Source organism: Camponotus floridanus, unplaced genomic scaffold, assembly GCF_003227725.1.
Source record: "Camponotus floridanus strain SB8 unplaced genomic scaffold, Cflo_v7.5 scaffold115, whole genome shotgun sequence".
Taxonomy (NCBI): domain Eukaryota; kingdom Metazoa; phylum Arthropoda; class Insecta; order Hymenoptera; family Formicidae; genus Camponotus; species Camponotus floridanus.
Genome location: NW_020229232.1, coordinates 329,044 through 352,157, shown reverse-complemented (window position 1 = coordinate 352,157; position 23,114 = coordinate 329,044). Strand labels below are relative to the sequence as shown.

The following is a 23,114-nucleotide window of genomic DNA, read 5'->3' as shown; positions in this document are numbered from 1 at the left end:
TCGTTTCTGGTCAGATGAGAATCCGAATTGGGTGCGGGAAACTCACACACAACATCCACAAAAAATAAATGTATGGTGCGGAATAATAGATGGCTATTTAATAGGGCCGTTTTTTTTTGAAGAATATTTGAACGCTCAAAGGTATGAGAGATTACTTGTTGATCAAATAATTCCAGCCATACAGAATACTTTTCCAAATAATTTCCAAGAAATATGGTTTCAGCATGATGGAGCTCCTGCTCATTTTGGTGCAGGACCACGTCGTATTTTAAATGAGACTTTTCCGCTACGGTGGATAGGAAGAAGGAACGGAAATGAGGGAGGAGAGGATTGGCCACCTCGGTCACCAGATCTAACTCCTCTTGATTATTATCTATGGGGATATCTGAAGAGTAAGGTTTACAGAACAAAACCTAAAACCATTCACGAATTGATACAGCGAATAAGGGATGAAATGGCTTTGATACCTTTTGAAACGAATCGTAAAGTCATTTCTACATTCTACCAAAGATTAGCATATTGTCAGGAAGTAAATGGCAGCCACTTTCAGCATTTACTTTAACACATTGAAACACATTTGCAATCGTTTGGTGCAACCTAACCTGATCTCTGTATACACGCACCGCACGCACGCACATGCACACATTTCGAACAATTATTATGATAAATGAGCATCCACAAATTTATTTACTGTTTACTATGTCGATTGCTTTCCAGGTCTTTAAATGCTCGATTGTAATTTGGTTGGGCCTTTGCTTTTGCTGACTGGATCCACGACCGATCTTGCCTTAGTTAGCTGGATCACACACACAACAGATGCAAATCCGAGCGAGTAACCTCCATGTAGTACACCTTGGATAATGTTAATACCGGCGCTACTCTATCATTCAACCCTCATAACTCGCAAAGTACTTAATAAAAATGAACATTATTATAGTGTTTTGGAAAGCTCTTGAATTAAGCTATAAGAATATGCAATCAAATGTAGGGGGTGTCATTTAAAAAAGTCAATGTGACCTTGACCTGACCTTGACGACGCCATCCAAGGTCAAACTGATAGAATCAGTATATAGATCTTCTTAAACCCTACAACTTTTGTTGGAAACACTTTTCTGTAAAACGTATATTTTCCGAGATATTTAGGGGTTTCCACACTTTTGGTAGACCCTGTATATATATATATATATGTACGCTTTCACAGAGGATCGGCCCGACCAAGAGCGAAAAATTCATTTATGAGCTTTTTGCGCGATGAAATATTTTTTTAGTTAATCGTGTTAGCCGTTGCGGTCCGCCGTGACCCCGCGTGACCCTTCCTCCTGCCCACCACTTGCCCTCCAGCGAATTCTCATAAATCCATCCATAACTTTCCAATATCATTCCGATTTTAGCGGTTACATTTGTTAAACCTTATATGATTCACGCGAGAAACCTCTACCATCATAATTACCGAAATGAATAATGAATAAACGACATGGATTAGTAAATATTTGGTGAAAAAATATAATCGATTTCTTTGTTCGTTACGCACTTTCTCTTTTCAACCTTTTTCCTCCTTTAGTTGGTGCGTTCGCGGTCTTTCCTTCCCTCCACGCATCTCTCTTTCTTCTCTTCCTCTTCTCCCCATTTCGCCCCTTCTTCTTCTTCTCTCATCATCTCTCTCTTTCTCTCGCAACTTGATCGAATCCGTTGCTTCGAGGTTAATTGCAAATATAATTAGCAGCTCGAGTCATAAGCGCGGCCGTTTGTATTTGAATGACTACCTCGGCGTTCTCACGACCCCGATTGTCTATGAAGTGGATCTCGCTGGGCTGCACGCTACACGCGGCAAAAGTAGCGAAACCCATTGCTAATTATCCATGATACGGCATTTAATTAAAGCCAATGGCCAATAGCGGCGGTATCTGACTTTATATATAAGGCGGCGGTGCCTCCGTACGATAGTTTAATTGGATTACAGACATGTTTAATATTCTAAAATGTACATTTCCAATGTATATACTCGAATATATGTGTGAAACGTATCGGGAGAAATAAGCTGATTTAATCGAATAAAATGTTTGAAAATGTTTCCCATACATAAATATTACTGTCGCTTTCTATATAAACGCAAACTACCGTCTCGTACAAAGAAGAGGACTTCTTAGGAAGGAGCAGCGAACCAATTCGATGTTGTAACTTGGCATAAAGGCCGAGTTCGCGCAGAGTTTTTCGGAATGCTACAAATTGCGAACACGAAGCGAGCGCGAGAGAAGACAGTCCAATATTTCCCGATGGGAATCGACAGGTGTCCCCGTGGGGGTGGGCTCCCCCTAAGTACCGCTTACTTGGGGAATTATGTCTGTCACGTCTGTCCGTTTGCCCGATTCATTTCACATCATCCGTCCGCATTCACCTTTCGCGCTCGCACGCTGCTTTTCTTCCGATTCAAGTTGGCTTACAGCATTCGTGCGTACCGAAACGCAAATGCTGTCTCAATGCTGGCGCTCTCTCCCTTCGATTCTCGTCGCGAGTGTGCGACAAGGTTCCTTACAATGCGTCCGGATGGAGGTGGATGTTTCTCGGGGCCGATGCGAGCTCCCCGACGACTCTTTGTAAGATGAGAGGCAACCGCAACCGCTCACGTTCAATGAATTAGGTGGAAATCATACTTTTCAAGCACGATCGAGCTTTTCATCTCGAGTACAAAGTACATTCGTAATGAATGGAATGTGCCAAGTGTCGATTGAAATTTTGTAAGAAGGAATAGCGCTCGCGAATACATGTACAATATCGATGTTTTTGCAATTATCCCGAGAGACCGAGCCTTCGTACGTCTAAGGGAGAAATTTTTACTTCCGGAGTTTACATCCTTTTTTGTATACTCGCGATAAAGGCGAACGGCGTGGCACACGTACGCGCGCATCGCGCGCGTATCCAACGAAGAGAGGGGTTCGAGAGAGGAGGAGAAGGGAATTGATTTTAGCGCCGGGCTTTGTGAAATGAAACCCGGCCGAGCCATCGCCATTAACAACGATAAAAATAATCCAATCCGACGTTTGTTTGATCTATCAGCGCCTATATTTCGCGCACGCTCTCTATTCTGGCTGATTACGATCTTTCTCGATTTAGGCGGCGAGCCGAACCGCGCGCTCCGCGCGAGATCGAATTTATCGAATCGTGCTCGTCGAACTATACTCACGATAGTAATTTCAATTACTAACCACTTTCCGTCAGTGCGTAGGATTTTCTTTGTCGTCGGTCCCGCCATGATTTGGATTAAGCCGGCTCCATACCGTGTGTACGCCAATGTTGGCGAACATGCATCGGCTACCAGTGTCAAACATGTCAACGTGACTGCACAAACGATATCCCGTATGATATGGCTCGATATTGTTCCAAATGAATATAATTCGATACGCGGGATATTAATATAAGAAAAAAGAATATTTCGCGGGGAAAAAAATTCGTTTTCGACGCGACAAAATTTTACGCGTTTGTAGTAATTTTATTTAATTATGTTTTATAACTAAATGCGTTTTTCGCGCGCGCGTTGATCCTTTGTGTATCGTTAATATCAAAATTTATGTAATGTGCGTGTATTATATAATCGCAATTTTGTTAAATAATTATCTTTTCTCCTTTATTACATTTTTTTTAATAATATCCCCATCGACAGGTAAAATGTAAAAAGCGAATGGCGACTGCAATTTCGAATCATCGAGATAATCGCAAAGTGCGTTTTTCCAATTTTATAGCGATATTATGTAAAACGGAGAACAGGCGAATGCAGAGAATCAGGCGGCGCGGTATTGAATTTTGTGCGTTAATTTATTTGAAAAAGTTAATGATGGCAGTCGGCCGATCATAAAAAATATTCGCCCGAAAAATGGTCGGAATATGCAAAATTAAATGAAATGAGGAAGCAGGTAACGCGCAGAGACCCCAAGCGTTGCACAAACGCTATTTAATTTCGCTTCTGTTTGATGTTACGTTTTCGAAATAAATAATTAAGACGGGTCGCCCGAATTACGAGTATAATTTTCAATCGTGATTAATGATTCGCGCAAAATTCTACTCAAGTAGATACACTTTTTTTAAATGTTTAAGCTACGTCAATAATGAAAAAGATTCGCACGCGACACGTAATCGTGATTACATTCTCGTTATTGTAAAAAAAAAATGGAAATTGCAGATGATCGAAGAGATTTATTGTTCGAAATAGCAAGAGATTGTTAGTATCTTGACTGCAAGTCATACGATAAACGAAAGATCGACGAGGAAAAGACAGGCAATTATCATAATTATAATAATTAAACGCACTCTTAATTTCCTTGTATGTTAATTACTTTGTGCCAATCCATCCATAATTCTCGAGTATGAATTATTAATCAGCACTATGCGCCACGCGGCGATTACTTATTAAAAGTAAGCTCGCGAGGCGGCAAAATTCAACGAATAATCGTTCGTCGAATTATCGCGAGAAAAAAACATGAGCTACATCAAATTGATAAATCGATCAATCCAAAATCTAACGCAGCTGTATGATTTGTACAAGATTGACTTTTCTGAAACAATCGACTACATTTTTCGTTAATTTTGAAAGTCGCCAAAAATGCTGATGAAATCCTTTATTTACTTTCAAAATGACAGAGCTTTGTAAAGAGAACATTTTCCGTCATCTGGTCGATAACAGGTATTCTGAAATATTCAATCTAACGAATTCTATCTTCGAACCGAACCCCGCGCACTTTCTCAGACTTGTTTATAGCGATGGTGACCGGTGTCATACGTTTCGTTCTGCGGATAGTCTGCCTCCTAGGGATAGAACAAATAACTTTGCTCGATGGCTCGAGTTTTTTCGCGAAAGTAAAGGCGGGCAGAGACGTCGACACGGCGGAAGAAGGCGGCGGGAAAGAGTCGGGGGACGAATTCATTCGTAATTCATGGAGATCGGCCGACGGCCCCGTCAAAACTTCGAATATTCGTCCATCAAACGCGTTTTTCCCGTCAACTTTCGCGGTGTCTACTAACGCTCTCTCTCTCTCTCTCTCTCTCTCCCCGTCGGTCCAGCTGACGGCTCTTCCCGGAGAAAATGATAACCTCGTTTCCGACCACTTTGCGTCGCGCCACGTACGAGTTTCACGAACTTCCTCCCTCCCTCCCTCCGCCGTGTACCTGACATAATCGCGTTACCTCCCTCGTTCTCGTTTTCCCTCGGTCGCGCCGTTCTTGCTTCTTTTTCGGCGACGTCGTAGTGTCGGTACAACGTCAAAACGTCCTACGTGACCACTGATACGGGAGGGCGATGCCGTTCGAGGTGCGTTCCTCGTCACGTCGATGAACGGAAATGCCGAAATTCGCGAAAAACGCAGCCGAGCCACGCGGGCGAGACGCGAGATCATTTTGCGCGTCGCACGTGCGCTCTTCTTATATTTTAATTATATCGTAACGAGCAACAATATCTCATCGAGCAGAAGCTTATAAATAATCGAGCAAATGTTTATAAATAAATGCACCTTGATAATAATTAATAAACGGTCTCGCACACATATCACGTGGATATGTATCGCGTTTTTTTTGTAGCTTGTACGTGACACGGAGCAAAAGCGATAAAATAAAAAACCGTTTATACACGAGTCCCTCTTGCGCTGTGACTTCCCCCTCTTCCTATATCCTTCCGTTCCTGTTTCCTCCCTCGCTCTGTTCGCTATATATATAAATATACTCGAAATTTTTCTCTCGCAATATCAAAAATTTATTAGAAAACTCGATATATATTTTTTTATACATATGTACATGTTATAAAAGATTTCATCCCATTATTTTGCATCTTTAAAGAAATAAACGTATCGATTTCCGTCATCATGCGATTAATCGACTAATCATTTTATCTCTCGCTGCACAACTTTGTTGCGCATCTCGTGATTACCTTCTTTCCTTTTCAAAGAAATTGAGAAACGCATGAAAGCGCGTAGCCGTCGGACGAAACAAGTGTCAGTGAAGCGACTGTGGATGGGTGGATTATCCGCATAAAAATCCGGGGGAGCGAGAAGCGATGGAATAATGGAAGGGAAAGGGGAAGGATGAGGGCGAGGAGGAGGAGGCGGAGGAGGAGGAGGTGAAAATTATACGCGATGTGCCGGAAACGACAGAAAATATAAACCAGGTGAAATTCGCAGACTCGAAATATACCGATTCGGCGTCGGAGTACAAATACGCGCGAGAGACTGCGTTCCGCCTCTATCTCTCCCCCTCTTTTATCCCGCGCGGCCCTCTTTCTTCCTGTCAGTCGCACCGGCGCGGCGCGATGCGGCGTCGTTTTTACTGCGGCCTGAGCGCCGCGGCGTTAAATGTTCCATGCCGCCGAATATTCGCTCGCACGCTTCCCCGGGATATCCCTTTATTCCGTCGAATAAAGGCATAAACTCACGATTAGGCGAGGGTAACGGCGACGCCGCGCGTCTCTACGTCGTGGAAAGGCGCCCGTTAAAAACAACTGTGTTGCTCGTGCTTTCGCGTGTTGTAAGTTCACTACGTATCATCGAATGCATTGAGAATTTTAAAAGAGAGAGAGAGAGAAAGATTGCTGCTCCGTACGAGCGGACATAAAATTTCCATGCTTCTAAGTCAAGTTGAGACTGATTGCGCGCTTGAATAAGTCAGGTATCATTAAATCTCGCATAGACTATTGTTTGATCAATGAGATTGTCTCTTTTGAAAGACGGCGCCGCAGATCGATTCGATATCAATTTTCGGACGACTTTTGCAGAGCGTTCGCGGAAGAAGAGTTCCGCGAATATCCGGCCTGCGACAATCGGGTCTCAGTCGAGAGATCGATACATCGATTCTGCGGTGATAGATACTGCCGTGACTCGAATCGCGACGGTGGCTCGTGAATAATTTGGCGAAAGACAAAAGTGACATCGCGATCGATTCCGCCGTGTCAACAAGGATCTTGGCAATGGAAGGCAAACAGTCAAATATTTGACGCTGCCTGCCGAAATTCAGAAATATTCGACAAAAATAGCGCCGCCGGCCAATAGAATGGTTAATTCGTATCCTCTCGTGAATCTTCTCTCTGACCTCTTCCAGCTCTTCTCTCATATTTGCGCTTCTCCTGCATCCTTATTCACCCGGAACCAATTATCGCTCGGCTTTTATCCGAGATAGCCATTATATGCCTCGCTAGTTGATCTTATTTTGGCCTAAAACAAATGTATCTAATGTCGCGGAAAAAATCCTACAGATGGTCGACATTAATCGGTCAATTAATCTCGCAAGAAGGGAAAACGAACGTTGGCCGATATTGCGCTTATGCGGCACGCTATAATTTATATATAAAAAATTTACATTATTAATATAATTTATATTTTTATTAATATTTTTATTAGAGATTATTTTATCTCTCTTTTTTTTGCATTTAAGAAAATAAAGATAGAAATGCGGTCTCTTCGTAAACGCTTTTATCTTACAGTTAGCAAACGAGTTAAAAACGTTTGTGAGCGACCGTAAACTGTACGATGGTACAAGAGTAGTAAAAGACGGGATAAACGTTACGTATCCGACTGTTTATCCGGCGAAAACGCGCGATAAAGATTCCGCGGCACTATACCGATCGTTTCGCAAAATCGTGAAATATTCTCGAGTTTCGGGGCGAATTGTACTTTGGAAGCGCGTTTACTGCGCGTGAAACGAGGCCTTAGCGATGCTTCTGAATTTTACAAAATACATCTGCGATATACCTACGTCCTCCTCTCCTCTTTCTCTTCGTGGCGCGAGCACACTTTCGCGTTTCGGTGGAATATGAGACATTATGGGGTGGCTTATACCGAATTACAGCAGAATCGTTCAACCATCCCACGCGAGGACGTCTCTGAGACTTGGATATATTTCTCTCTTTATTATATGTAATTTTTTTTTCAAAATTTCCAAGGATAATGCAAAGTTGTGCCTTCGACCGACGGAATCGCCTCTCATCCTCCGATCTTTACATACTTTCTAATTATTCTCGCTCTCTCATTTTCTCTCGTGAAAAGTAGAACTAAAGATGCGACGTAGGCGGTGGAACGCCCCAACGGGAACTGATGTGAGACGAAATCGCCAGCGAGAAAAACGTGGGCCTGTCGGATCGGGAATGCGTATAGGATTATGGGCAGGCGGACAAGAAGAAGAACAAGAAGGTCTCGGTGAAGTCGGCCTAAGGCATTTGCGGGTCTGGGCGTTCGGCGCGCTCTGTACTTACCGCGAAATGAATCAAGTCGCTGTTCCAAGCGGCAGTGCTTATTACTCACTCGTACAGGCCACGTTCGCCACCCTCCCCACTCCTGCCCCCCTCCCCTCGCGCAACCTCCCTGCCCTCCGCTTTGCCGACTCCCCTTATCGTTCGCGCCTCGAATATCTCGATCTCTCTCTCTCTCCTCCCTCTCTCTCTCCTCCTCTCTCTCTCTCCCTCTCTTTCTTCTCTCTGCCGATTTCCTCGTCGCAAAGCTCGCGCGATTATCACGCGTGAGAATTAATGCTCGTAGTCCAGCGCAAACTTGCCGCGGAAATTCCAGATTCCGATTCCGATATTATCGCAGATAGACCTGGAACCTGCTCGATGCCAAGATTTCCGCGCGATTGGAAGCCATTACCTGTTCCACCCCCTCCCTCGTATCAAAAGTAATCAAATTCGAAATTTCGCCGAGAAATTCTCTCCCTCTCCTCTTAGGACTATAATCGCCAAAGGGTGCTTCATCGGCGTCTTCAAATTTCCGCCCGCGACACGCTAAGCTGATCACAGAGGAGCCTCTGTCGCTCCGAGTCTCCTTTCCGAATGCTAAAGTGTGGCATAAATGGAGTAACGTGATTAGCCGTTGGTTGGCTTTTCTCGCAAATGCATAATACCGGCGCGCGCGTGAAATTTCCCCGTTGCGGAGTTTGTCGTGTGGACCGTCGGAGCGTCTGGAGCAAGGAGTCGAGAACGTGGGGGATGAGGGACGTGTTCCTAATGGCGGTCATCTCGAATACCCCGAGGCGGCTATTGTCTCGGTTTATGCCTTCCTTGCGTGCGTATATATATATTGCATTGTGCGCGTTGCAACCTTCGGCCATGAGCACCGAGACGACAAGTATCTCTTCCGTCCCTGCGACCTTTCGATCGACAATTCTATCCCCTATATTTCGTCATTTTAAAGAAAATTAATACATCGCGTATCATGTACACTTTCTACTTTAACTCCTGCATTTATCGAACGGATATTCCTCGGAAAGTCGATAATCTAGGATCCAAGTCGGATTCCTCCGCTCAATAATCATAAATAGCAGCTGCATTCCCGTTACCGGCTTGACAATCACTCGTGGCACGAACGGCCAATCGCGCGAGGTGTCTTCGTAGAGATGCCGACAGAGAATCGCAGGTGTGCATAATAGAGGTTCGAGCTCGCGTGAGAAATTGCGCTTACGGAATAAGCATCTTTCCTTCGTGCGCGGTCCTCCTTCTCCTCCTCCCCGCCCCCCGTGCAACCGGCGCCCGGAGGGACGATCTCGATCTCTCGAACTATCATCCACGCTTGCATCTATAACGGCGATGCGTACGTATACGTATGGTTCTAGGTGTATATCTCCCTATCGAGAACGTAGTCGCGCGTAATAACTGCGAACGGTTCGTTCCCGACGTTCCCGAGATCAGATTAGGGACTCCGGGCGTATTAGATCCTCGTGAATGCGGCGCGCCGAGATCGTATCTCGGCCCGACGCTAAAGAGGAAGCGGTTTCCGCTGCGACGATCGGCCCCTCGTGATCGTCCCCATAAAGCGCGCGATTAACCATCGCGCGGAGATAGAACGCCTCGAATAACTCCACCGTACAATTCGACGACTCGGGACGCTAAGGAACTGTTGTTTCGAGAATCCTGAAAGAGCCTGACGAATTCCAAAGAGAAACACCCGGACAACTTTGATGTCTTATTCATCGTATGCCCGGGTCCGCGCATTTTACAAGACTCGACTGTTTAAAAAATTATCAGTTATATATGTATTTATGCCGAAAGAAGTCAATTTTTGCGGGGCAATTTTTGGAGAAATAATTTTAAACATTTGGCGTAATTAAGCGTCCGACGACGTTTACTTCGTCGAAAGCGAAGTCGGGGAGTAGGATGGCTTTCGTGCAATGTCTAATCTTATCTCGTTCTCCTGCTCGTCCGTCTCCTCGCGCGGTGTCGTTGAATCACTCGTAAATCGAGCATGCCGAGAGAAGGCCCCTTCATGGGTTGTTCGCTTCGAGAGAATCGATTTCGCTCCCGTGTTTGCGGGATTGCATCCCGACAGGATCTTCCGCAGCAAATCCTTCAAAATCGCTCTTTGACCGCGCGCGCTCCTCGAAATCCTCCCCATATCAGATTCTCTCGAGGAGAAAGAGAGAGAAGGTGAGAGCGTGCTAGACAGATCACTGGACAGATTGCCAGCTTTCGTCCAATAGCTTTCGGGGATTCCGAAAAATTAGCACAAAGTTGCTCTCGACTGTCGTCGAGATCGAATTGAGGCATGTTATTATATTTCATGCGTCGGTGTTTTAATATTTTCGATATAATAACATAAATGTGGTATTAATATGTAATTGACAAATTTCAAAAGCCTTGTAATTTAGACATTTTTTCAATATTATATAATGCGCATGTACGTCTTCGTGAGACTTGTCTTTTAAAATATATATATATATTACTCATACATAGTCTCAAATTTATTTTTGACAACTTCCCCGACTATGCGTATTTCATATACCTGTGTTTAGGTACTTTAGCCAGTCCCACGGGGAGCTCATGCTTCATGTAAGGAATCTGACGTGAGTTCCGGCTATGAAGATGTTCTTCGGCTTGCGGTATCAGCTTCCCGTTGCTTCACGAAGGAAGGTAAAACGACGGATCAGCCGAGTCGCGTTGCGCGCCTGCATATTTCATAACGGCTGACACAATTTCCGCGCCTTTGAATCCCTTCGGGGTCCCCTGTGCGTCGCGTTTGCGTTCCCTAAAAATTTCAACGGCCAAATACACTCCATCGAGTCGTCGTTGTTGCAGTCGGTGGATCAGAAGGACCCGCTCGGCGCGAATTGTTCAACCAAGTGCTCTCCTTGCACTGCGCGTTCATCTCGCCCACTTCGAGCCAAAAAAGCGAAACGACTCGGTGCAGCGACACAATAACAGCGATAACCAAGCACTGACGGAAAAAATATGTTGAGAAAAAATCGTCGAGTGAGTGAGACGAAGCCGTAACCAAGCGCGAATTTGACAATAAAGCTCCGTCAGAGGGAACGGGGAAAGAGAGAGCGAGAGAGAGAAAATAGCCGGAGGCGAGTTTTCACATTTAATTCGCGCTCGCTGGAACAAGGGATGGGAAGGGAGAGGGAGGATAGGAAGGCTCAGGGATTAACGTCGCGAAATATCACGAAAATATGTAAATATATCGAGAGACAGGCAGTCGAGCGGGCAGCGGGTGGTAGGGTTGAAGTGGGATGAAGGTTTGAGAGGGGTTTGCAGAATCGAGTGGCTAGGGGTGATAGCGGGGTGGATGGGAAGTGAGCGGAGCTTTCCAGAGCGTAGGAGGCCCATTGAAAGATTAAAAAACTCGCTCGCGTACATGTCGAATCTATAGTACCGGACCCTTTTTTTGTCTCACTCGCTCTCTTTCCCTCTTCCTCTTTCTTTTCACGTGTAAGCGGAACATCGCGGAGAAAAACGGAAGGCGCGGACAAGAGGCTCGGGTATTTAACTGCAAAAATGTTTCCTTGACAACCGTCGGAGAAATTGTTTTCTCCAATTTTTATCCGATGAATAATGATACATTTACGATTACGTATTCAAACGAGTTTTCTTAAACCCCCTCGACGATACGCCGATCGATTTTTCAGCGAGTGATTATCGTCGCATCGAGCATTTTTTTCAAAAACACCTGCCATTAATATAAAAACTAGTAATATGATTGTACTATTGTACAACTACATGGATAAATACGTGGACGAACGCGTGTGGAACGTAAGTAGGAACAAAAAGCGAAGGGAGGATTTTACTTGATTTTAACTCCCGTAACCGGCTAAGCTCGGACATAACACAGGTAGAGTCTATTGTTCCGCGCCGTTCCGCGAAAGAAGAGCCGGCAGAGACTATCGGCTTAGTTCTCGCTTTGAGATTCGCCGAGATTTGGAGAACGCTTAATGCACCATGAGCGGGATAGGAGCACTTTTCAGACTCTGCAAGATATCCACGAAATTTTATAAGCATTAGCATTAACATTTTTAAATGCCGTATTAACACGCGAAATTTTTCAATGGAGAAAAATCGATCTCAGTATATTCACGATTGTAAAAAGATGTAACCTCTTACATTCTATGTTAAATAACGTGTAAAGTAAATACAAATGTAATCATTGGTGTAAAGACCTGGTGGACAGACTTTTGACGTAATTAAGCAACGCGTAATCCAATATCAACAATGCAATTATTCACAGACGCAGAACGGTGTTTTGAAGGTTGCGATGTATAATAGATGCCTGATGCAGATTCAGCCATATTGGGAAACCAAATACAGTTGACACAGAAAATACAGTCGTATAGGGAAATGTAAATAAAATCAATATTTTGTACTCGCGCAATGGAAACAAAATTTTCCCATGGGATTTATCGTGATTTATCGCATCGTCAAATCAATGCGAATTTTGTTTCCCGTCTTTAAAGAACTTTCATGACGAGATATAAAAGCGTTGCCTTAATAATTAAACAGAGTGAATAAGCGACAAAAAAATTGTCCAAACAATTTGAAAGAAATACGCATTAATTCTCATACACGTATTAAATTTAAAAGATACGTGTTTTTTTTTCTTAAATCTCTGATACGTACAAAGATGCTGATGTATTGCATGTATTTGAAATCTGAATGAAAAAAAAACAAAACGATACCTTTCCTCTTTACAAATCGAGGCGAGAGACGTTGAAACAAAATTAATATAAATTTAATGAACGCGACAATTCGCAAGTATCAATGCCGATCCGCGATAAGGGCTTTTATAGCGTGCGAAAAATGACGCGCGCAGAGGAATACGGAAAATGATTCGATAACCCGATCAATCGCATCGGACAGATCGTTCGTTAGGCCACGCGTTACTGTCGGCTGGCCGAATCGCGAATAACCAAAGTCGGTACAAACGTGATTGAAATATAACACCGCGTGAGTTTGCTCGCATCATCCAGCCTTCGGCGACGACGCGCGATGCGCGCAAACGTGCCGCGCGCTCGTCAAAGTGAGACCCTCTGGCGTTTTTTACGATATATCCCGGTCAATTTTTCTTTATTCGGGACATATTTTGCGTGCGACGCGCCGAAATACTGCCTCCCGAATGTTGACATCGCGTGTTTCGGCGGCGGCGGCGATATCCCAAAGGGAATCGCGATTAATTTATTCGGCCCGTAATGCGACGTCGCGGCGAAAATGCGTCTTTCCGTCCATCGGACATTACGATTCGATTAATTAATGATCGCTCGTATTTCGTTCGCGAAGAAGGGACCGACTGAATTTTTGCGGGCAAAATGTTGCAAAATGTTGACGCTACGTAACCTGGTATCGATCATTAACGGGAATTATATACGCAACCTGTTACAATGTAGCATCTTTCTGATCGATAACAATTCTATTCGTAAATCATGTTTATTTGACGTTTGTAAAAGAACGCCATTGCAACGTACCGAAAATTATTTCTAAATAATGCGCCTTCTTTATCATCCCGTTTGATGGCAACATCTCGAAGAAAGGGCTACACGCGGCTTAAGTAAAGCAACGCGGCGGTCTCGTTAGCTCAAAAAATAACTTTGCTTTGCTCCTATCTCCTACCCCACGTGCTGGATATCATTGTTGAACGGCACGGCTCGGCTTATTAGAATAATACACCGTCCGCGTGTCGCGGAGGGGAACGATGGCCAGCTAAATACGGAGGTAATTGTTCGAGGGATTGTTGTTCCAGGTTATTCTTATGTAAATCTTGACCAAGCCAGTTTGCTGGAAGTGAAAAGGGGGAAGAGAGAACGGCGGGGGGGGGGAAGGAGGGGGCGCTACAAAGAGGGAGCAGCGTGAAGAGGGATACCTCTCTCTTCCCCCCCCCTCCTCCTCCTTTCTCTCATAAGCGCCTACGAATATTTGCACGGGGTAATTATTTCGTCCCCCCCCATCCTCGGAGGAGAAAGCCGGATTTCCGCCAGGGAGTTTTCCGCGTGTTATTTCGCTCTTCTCCTCGTTATATCTGCCATTGTTCTTTCCCTCGGCGATTTCGGGACGACACTCGGCCCTGATCGAGCACTCTCGGATCGCGGGAACACTCTGGAATCGCTCTTTTCACGATTTTCGGACGTTTTAATGCCGGACCGGACTTCTTCGCGCTCGATGTTATAGCGCATGGTGCGGATTTAATCCTCGCTTAGGATTTCGCTGCCGGTTTTTTGCCAGTTTGCCTTAAGAGCCATCCGATTTCCCGTGCATTTCGCATGGGAAGAGCTTAACTGAAAGAGTTCAACTTCCGTCAGTAGTCACTTTTTTTTATCCTCATTTACATTTACATATCATATTCGCAGCTTCCGATAAAAATAATACCTTAATAGATATTGTTCTTCGCCATAATTATTATAGATAATCGTATAATTTATTCCGTATCAACAACATTGCACGTGCATAAAGAAACTCGTGCGAAAATAAAAAAATGAAATCGATGCATCTCGTCAAGAGTCTGCTTTTCTTTCTTGCTTCATTTTCTATTTTTATGCCCTTTTTCACACATCCCGCTTGCAATTAAAACAAATACGCGATGATATTTCGCAGAGTTAGATAATCGATGGAAAACCGACTTTTTAAAAGGAGAGAAATAGATCCCTCACGCATAATAATAATAGACATTTAATTGAAAACTTTAATGCTAATTTCGCGTTTTATAGTGGTATTTCATTTCACGATAGAAATACCATTAGCCTAGTTAAAAATTGACACGATCGTAAATAAGAGCGCAGAGGCACGCTTTCGCGGATCAGATAATCCACTATTGCGAAGGGTTGGGTACAACTCGAACGAGCAAAGTCGATTACCTTGGACCTTACGTGGGCTTACCGGAAGCCCGTTGAACATCAAAGTACCGTACGCGGCTTCCTGGTTAATTAATTTTCCCTGTTACACCGATCTTTCCAAGCATAGTCGTTGTAGGATGTCATACGACTGCAAAAATTGCGACTATAGGCATTCTTATATTTATATAGCGACGTACAATATTCCGCTGCTTCTCTTGTCCATCTAAAGTCTTCCTTCAACGTTCGAGCATGATGAGAATCCGCTCAACCTCTTAAATATTACTATAAATTAGTCTTGACCAATTAGAATACCGAGACGTTTGATCTCATGTTAGATAATTACACTTGACATGGACTTATCGAATTGATTAAGGCTATTTTAAGCAAGTACTTTAAACTCGTCTATTACCAAGCTCAGACTTTGATCGAATGAATCTATTGGAATCATTAATCTTTTAAACTCGTGATACTAATCTCGTGCTTAAAATATCTCATGATAGATGAGTTCTATTAGAAAGAAGATTGGAAGATCTCGACCGAGAGCGAGATGACTCGAACAGTGGCCCGCTCCGATCCTGCTCCATTCTTCAGAGTCCATTCGCGGGGGTCACCTTAGCTTATTTCCCGTTTGTCCTGTCGCGGAAAGAGTATGCGGAAGCGAGGAAAAGCCGCAGGTGCAGAGAGGCGGAGCGACTGGCGCAAGCGCAGGTGCAAACCACACCTCCGTGAAGCAAAGCAGGGAGGAGCGAGATGAAACACCATTCGTGATGCTGTCCGCGATTGGCGACCCCGTTCACCTGCTTGGTCTCGCGTTCCATTCACCCCCGCGTTCCCTTCCACCTCCTTGCAGTTTCTGCATCCACGATGGTATCTATTAATGTATTTGTATGACGTCACATTTATCGTCTTTTTCCCTATCGGAGCTGAATGCCTCGCGACGACGTCCTTGCGAATTAATGAAGTTGCGAGTGGACGATGACTCGATGGATCCCCGCTGACTCATCGGTTGCCATCATTATGCGGCGAGTTTGCATTTTAGACTTTGTACACAAGTGAATGACTTTGCCTCTCCCCTCATTCGACTCTGTCGAATTAATTTCGATGATGAATAAACGTGAATCTTCGGGCAACGACAAAGGTTTCTGATGACAATCGGACCTACAATGTCCGTCTATTGCCCATTTAATCCGCATCATTTTCTTTCTTCAGATCATTTCTTTCCATCATCAGTCGTACTCGTGGAGACTATTAAAGGGAGAAGAATTTGAGAACTCGGCATCTCGCTCCAATACCTCGACTTGTCGTGGTTCCTGCCCCACTTCCTGAGCCAATATCTAAAAAGCCTTCAGTCTGCTGGTGGATCTCGCTAGATGGCACCTCGCTGACCTACCGCGGCTCCTCGCAGTCGATTCGCGGCTCTCCGACCGCACGGTCGTCCGCAGCAGGCGCGAATTCCGTCAACACGCGCCGGCCACACTCGACTCCTTCGGTCCAATAACGCTGACAAAAATTGCTAGACGAGTCCTCCTCGGCCCTGAAACTGCGCGCCGCTGGAATCAAACGCATCCTCTCGAGACGTGCGCTTCGTCAGTCACGAGCAAGCAGCTCGTCGAGTCACGTGAGAGTGTCGCCGGTGTGTCCCGCGCGACCACGAGGTGCTCGATCCTCGATCATCGACAACATACTCCGATATCAAAGACTCGTCAGGTTTAGTCTCTCGACTGAACGAGTGTTTCTCGCAGAGGTGTGTGCGTAAATCCCTTGTACTGTCAAAAATCAATTCTCCAAATTTGTTAATCCCGTAAGCAAAGTATGATATCTCTGACTATTTAGTATTCTGATTGGGAAAAATCAATTTTTCGAGTAGTTTATAAACTGTTTGGGACTGTTTCTCAATAGGATCCATCATCATCATGAATGTGAGCGGCAAAATTAGTCGAAGCAACGTCGTTATCAATAAGAAGAATTAAATAAATATAATATATACATGTATAAAAAATTTAGAGATACTTTCTCGATCAATCGTTTTCCGTTTTCATCTTCAGAGTTGGATCGTGATATTTAAAGGGCCGAGGAGATAGAGAGCCTCGAGTATCCGATACATTCTCGATATGGATGTATTAAAATGTTACGCTCGTTATCGTAGCCGTCAAATCGCAAAAGCGCAGCCCATGAGTGAGACATAAGACCTGAGGATCACTCGGCAAGTGCGATCGTCTGGATCATCTGGATCCTACGAGGCCGGAGTGAGTATCACAAAAAAAAACGTAAAATAAAATATTTATTACGTAACTTTTGCACAACTTGCACACACAATTTATACCTTTCTGTTTGTAATTCGAAAATTATATTACTCTAATTATAACAAGTGCAAAAATATGATTCAGATATATTATTCAATTCCACATATGGGTATATGAGAGAGATATACGCATTTCTAGTTTATAAAAAATATTTTTATTATTTAAAAAAATCCGAAAAATGTATTTGCATGTTTACTCAATAAATTCTGCACGTGAAAATAAAAATTTTTATTGAGCTAGAGGAATTATGTACTCTTTATTAGCCGATATTTGTTAAAAAACAAAAGATAATGGATTCTGCGAAAGAACGCACGTAAATGTTTAATTAAAGGCCCATTTAATTTCGACGAGCGCTATAATTTCGTTTATATTACGCGCGAAATGTTTCCCCTCGGATTCCTCGATATTTTGCGATAAACAGTTTAAAAAAAAATGTGATGCGTCGAATCGAGCATGAGGTTGTTATGCTGAAACACTAATGGAATATCATAACTAGCGATATCAAAGCATTTTTTCCTCAGCTACGATTTCGCTCTCCAACGTGCGCGTATGTATACGTTACGTATATAAATCGAAACTTTGAATGTACGATAAATTAGCGTAGCACGAATGGAATGCATAATAAACTAATTTAACTGCGATTGATCTTTCATAACATATAATTATTCGGAATATTTCTCTTTTATATCATAATACGAAATATTTTTCACAGATACATTAACGTTCTTTTTTTTTTTTTCCAAGTGTGCTCATGTGTGCGGCAGTGAGTTTTCAGATAGGTCGCGTCACTGATTACGTGTCGTCTCGTTATTTCGATATACCGCATCTAGATCCTTATCAGGGACTATCCGCTATCCTGCCGGCAACAATAGACACCTGCGGGTCCCACCGGCCGGTTCAGGTACGGCAATTTGAATCGCGATTTTTGCAAGGGGGCAATTTATTACACGGCTGCACGAACGGCGACAGTAAAAGAAGCCGGCGAGCCGCTCTCTGGTGGGAGGGTAATGAAATTGCAATCATCGTGTGAAATTTAATATTAATCCCGGATGTAATATGGAGAGGGTGCAGGGGCGCTCAACCGCCGCAAGAATGTTGTCTGTTATTCGAAACTGGACGTTGGACAAGCGCAAGCCGCTTTCGCGAGAGGAGGAACGAGTATCCAAGCAATTAACTCTGTCATGTGCAACGTCCGTGTTCGTCGAAACTTTTTCATTACTCAAATGAAATATCTGTATACGTATATACATGTATATACACACACACACATATATATATATATATATATATATATATACATATGTGTGTGCGTGTGTATGTATATATGTTATATATGATTCTCTATTTGAGTGAAGGAACACTGCGACTGATACGAGCGTTTTTTAAGCGGTCGAAATGAATAGAAAGTATCTGTAAAATATTAGACATTTCTGATTAGATTTTTTCGTTGCTTTGTGAATAAAAGTAGGAATTCGGTCGAATTTAATTGGATTTCTGTGCGATATATTTTATTTAATGTACCGTTTGACGCAAGGAGAAAAATTTGCGTATTCGATAGCTTCATTTAATGACAATTTAGTGACTGCGTTTTTTTCTGTCACGCTTCAATGCAACGCGGTTGTAAAACTTAAAAATTATATCGCGAAAAACAAAATGTAAATCTAGACACGAAGGTATTTTTCGAGAGACGAAAGCATTGGGTTGGGCACCACAACGAAGTTTAAGTGACGAGCATTCGTTAAAATATTAATACTCGACTTTTAATGAGAGCTCCTCTCTTATAGAGTGCCTGTGCCCTCTGCCTCGTTCCCTTTAGACCCTTTTCCTTCACTGTCTTTCTCCTCTTTCTCTCTCTCCCTCTCTCCCCTTTTCTCTTTCCCTTTCTCTCTCACGATCCAATAAACGCTGCCGAAGAATCTTGATTCGCGAACTTTGCCGCGACTTTTTTCTTCCCGAGCGTTTCGGTTGGCGATCGAAAATCAAAGTCCCGCAGTTTTCCTAGTATGTTCAATTAAATTCTTAAACCGCTTTGTCTAAATCTTTCGTGGCGCAAAGAAATTGTTTCCGTATGTACGTATACCGTGCCAGAGCACAATGGCAATCTAAGTCTTAATTAACCATAAAGCTTTGAAAATAGTTTCTTTGAAAGCTAAAGAGAAAACCTGATTGCTTTTGGTCTATTGATCGTTAATTTAAATTAAAGTATAAAAAATCTAATTAAAACGTGGGGGGAAAAAAATCAACTTTATAAATTTATATAGTAATTAGCGAAATTACAAGTCGCGATGAAATGTATCCTGAATCTTTGAAACAAAAAATTCTTTTTAATCTTATTTTGACAGTATGAATTCTCTGCATTGCCCTCTCTCGTTCTCTTCCTTTCCCCTTCGCTCTCTGTCTTTCTCTTCCTTTCCTACTCTTCCCTCTCTCTCGCTCTCTCTCTTTCTCTCTCTTTCGCTCCTGTTTCTACGGCGCCATCGGCTATCTCATTGTTAGTCCTGTGCCACCTCCTGCTGCAGTTGCTGGCCTAATCGTGGCAGGACGTTTTCGCGCCATACGCACCACTGGTGGCGCCTTAGCCCTACTGTATAAGAGTGGTAAGCCCCGGTAAAAATATTAATATCGCTTGAAATATTTGTCAAGAAACGCTTTAAAAGGTTCTAGATAAATTTTCAACAAAATCTTTTATCACTCTTGTATAGAAAATATTTTTCCAATTTTCCCTTCATTCTCACACGTAGAAATTTGAAAATCTTAAACAATTTTTTATCACCAAGTTTTCTCGACTGTCGATCCAATAAAAGAAACTCGATATAATTTTCAAATAATTTAACAAGTTGAATATACCGTTCCACCGAATAAACGTTTTTAGATTTAATCAATAATCTGGCGCGCGTTATAATTGGATAATTTGTATATATTAGCAGAGTTGATGAATTTTCGAAAAAGTCGAGGAAATACGACGCATGGGTTCGGCGGTTACACCCGAGGAAGTTTCTAAGAGACTATCGGGCGTAATATATTAGATTAATTAATGTAATCCTAATAGAACGATCTCATCTTGACGCACAATATGGTCTACCCGATATCACGAGCGTCTCGACGTCCCCGACGCGTGCATGCGGCAGCTACCTGTAATACATGCACGCGACGTAAACGCATACGTTGCCACGGCGTGTATTACTGACAAGATAGGTCGAACAATGGCTTCCATTACGGGTAGAGGTTGCCCGAGTTAATGGGCAAATTGTCTGCTAAGTCATTTAAAGGGGTAAGCCTGTACGTAGCGAGCTGCAACCTCTTCGCGATCGCGTCGACAATCGATGCGGTTAAATCGACGTAAGAGCTCCAAGTATCTTCTAAGAATGTGTTATTGATTATCTGAAATATTATCGAGATAACCCCTTTATATATCGGAAAATATATATCTATATCCTTCTAAAACGGTATCGTGCAATCTCTGCGATTTATAGAAGATTGTGTGAGTTGATTTTTTTTCCTCTACTACTACTTACCACGTCGTAATAAAGGGTAGTTTTCGAAAAACTCTTATTACGCAAGTTTAATTTAATTTCAATTGTGCCAAAGCTGTCCAATCTTTCGAATCGCTAATCAAGATTAAATTTCCGTTACGAGGAAATGAAACGCGCGAATTACGTAAAGAACGCGAGAGATCCCATTGTTCTCTCTCTTTCGGCATACACCTTTTTCGGTGAATCTAATATAATCTTCGATCTTGTTGCCACGAGCCGTGCACGATAAAACAAGCTTGATACGCGCGCTGCATCGCGACTATCGAGCGGTTCTGAGTCACCGAACACTCGCGGGTGCGCGTGCACGTTAATTAGCGGAATTAAATACGACGAGGGCGACCTTGGCGGGTTCATCGCGCGCGGGGAGACGAATTCGCGCGCGCGTCCGCTCGTTCGCTCGCGCGCGCGCGCGCGCGCGCCAGCGCGGTTTCGCGCCGCGATCCAAAAGTGTCTTTCTCCAAGGGTTGTAGAACATTCCCACTAAAATATAAAGTGGCTTTCGGGGTGGCATAGCAATAGGGTGCCTATCGCATGCATTCACCCAGGGACGCAAACGTGGGGGTGCTATTGATCGACCGGGGAGCCAGTCAACCCTCTCGGCCCTACACGCGCGCGTAAACGTTGCACATAAAATCACACACGTACGCGAGTACCTGCACGACCCTATGCGTCTCTGGCCGAGGCCGAAACGCGCCGCGATGTGCAGGCTCCTTTCGAACCATCGACTTTAACAATTTGGTAATTTTTTGCAAAATTTTAGAGAAGAAATTCCAAGACGAAAATATAAAAATACTTATGTACAGGATAAACGAAGACATTAATTTTTAAATCGTGCAACGTCGTTCTATCGCGACATGTCGTGAATCGTGACGAGAAATCGAGGCGGAAAAGGAATTCTTGAGGAAGGACAACTTCAAGAATACATAAATTGATCCGTGCTATAATTGAATTCGAGAAACAAATCTATTTGCTCGATCTTATATCTACGTAAATTAATTTTTCGAATATTTCTCAATATATATTAATTTTTTATAAATGAAATCTATTATGTTTCGATAATCATATGTACATGAAAATAAACATTCTTAATAATGTTACAACGAATGTACGAAGATGCATAATCGCGACGTAATCTTCATCTTGCGTAGATATCGATTTAATATCTCGCACCACAGTACACTCGCGAAAATGTATTTAATCTGTATTTAGCTGTGCTATCTCGAATTGCATCATTGGTTTGTATCTTGCGTCGCAATCATCTCGCGTCCCGTTATAACGGTGACAAATGTATCCTAGCGCATTTTGCGACTCAAAGAACATCGGTGAGTAAAAGCAAACCAGGTTTGCACGCACGCACGCACGCGTACGTTGTCGAAAAAGGCGTCATTCTCGCGTATCTCAATGTTTTAATCTCTCCGGCTCGGATTTCCGGCTGCACAAAAGGCCGCGGGCGTCCCTTCGGTGCAGTCGGGGGTGGCTCTCATCCCGCCTGGTCCATAGGGGAATTTTCACTTTGGCTCCGGGAACGAGCCGCGACGATGGTGATTTACTTAATGAGAGGGCTGAGGAGAGGAGGGGGAGAAGGAAAGAGAACGTCGCTGAGAGGGTGGAAGAGTTAAGGAGCGGACACGCATTGTTTTGGCGAGGGTGAGAGAAAGTGTGTCGAAAAACAATGGCCCAGCATCCGCTCCCTCTTCGTCTTGATGAAAACGTGACCCAGTAGAATTCTTACGTATATACTGCGTCTATCTTTCCAGGATAGGACCTCCATGTCCCTCCTCGAAAAGACTGCGTCGTCAAGTTTCGCTCGTTCGCTCCTTCGCTTGTTTATTACACGGTTTGTAACGATTATTCCGAGAAGCGAGAAAATTCCGAATAAAGAAATTATCGTAATTTGTAATTTTTTCAAACATCTGACCAGGGAGTATGGCAATTTTGCGTTTTACAAAATCGAAGAGAATCTTTATTTTATGAATATTTTATTTTGGCATCCAGTGATTCTGTACCTATTTCCCTGTCTATCTTACTTCTCAACCGCCGTTTGCGTGTTTGCACCCCGCCATACCTCCTACATCCCTGCCCGTTCCCTTCGCTCACTACCTCTCACCTTCTGGATTTGATTGAATTTTTTCCCGAGGAAGAAATGTTTCCACCAAATGAATCCGTCGAAATATTGCATTCCGACAAGCACGATCCAATTTTTCGTTTAATAAAAGAGAGCATC

The 23,114-nt window shown here is 43.4% G+C and overlaps 2 protein-coding genes across 4 annotated transcripts in view; one reads left to right on the top strand and one right to left on the bottom strand.

Annotated features, from left to right (window-relative positions):
* The window catches only part of LOC105258877 (protein spaetzle 5), a 119,608-nt gene that overhangs the window by 32,760 nt on the left and 63,734 nt on the right, over positions 1-23,114 (bottom strand). The gene's annotated exons all lie outside the window — the stretch shown is intronic.
* Positions 16,456-23,114, top strand: part of LOC105258880 (LIM/homeobox protein Lhx9) — a 169,932-nt gene continuing 163,273 nt past the window's right edge. The window contains exons 1-2 of the mRNA XM_011270440.3: positions 16,456-16,798; positions 17,100-17,300. The gene's annotated coding sequence lies outside the window, so the exon portion shown is untranslated. The remainder of the gene's footprint in view (positions 16,799-17,099; positions 17,301-23,114) is intronic.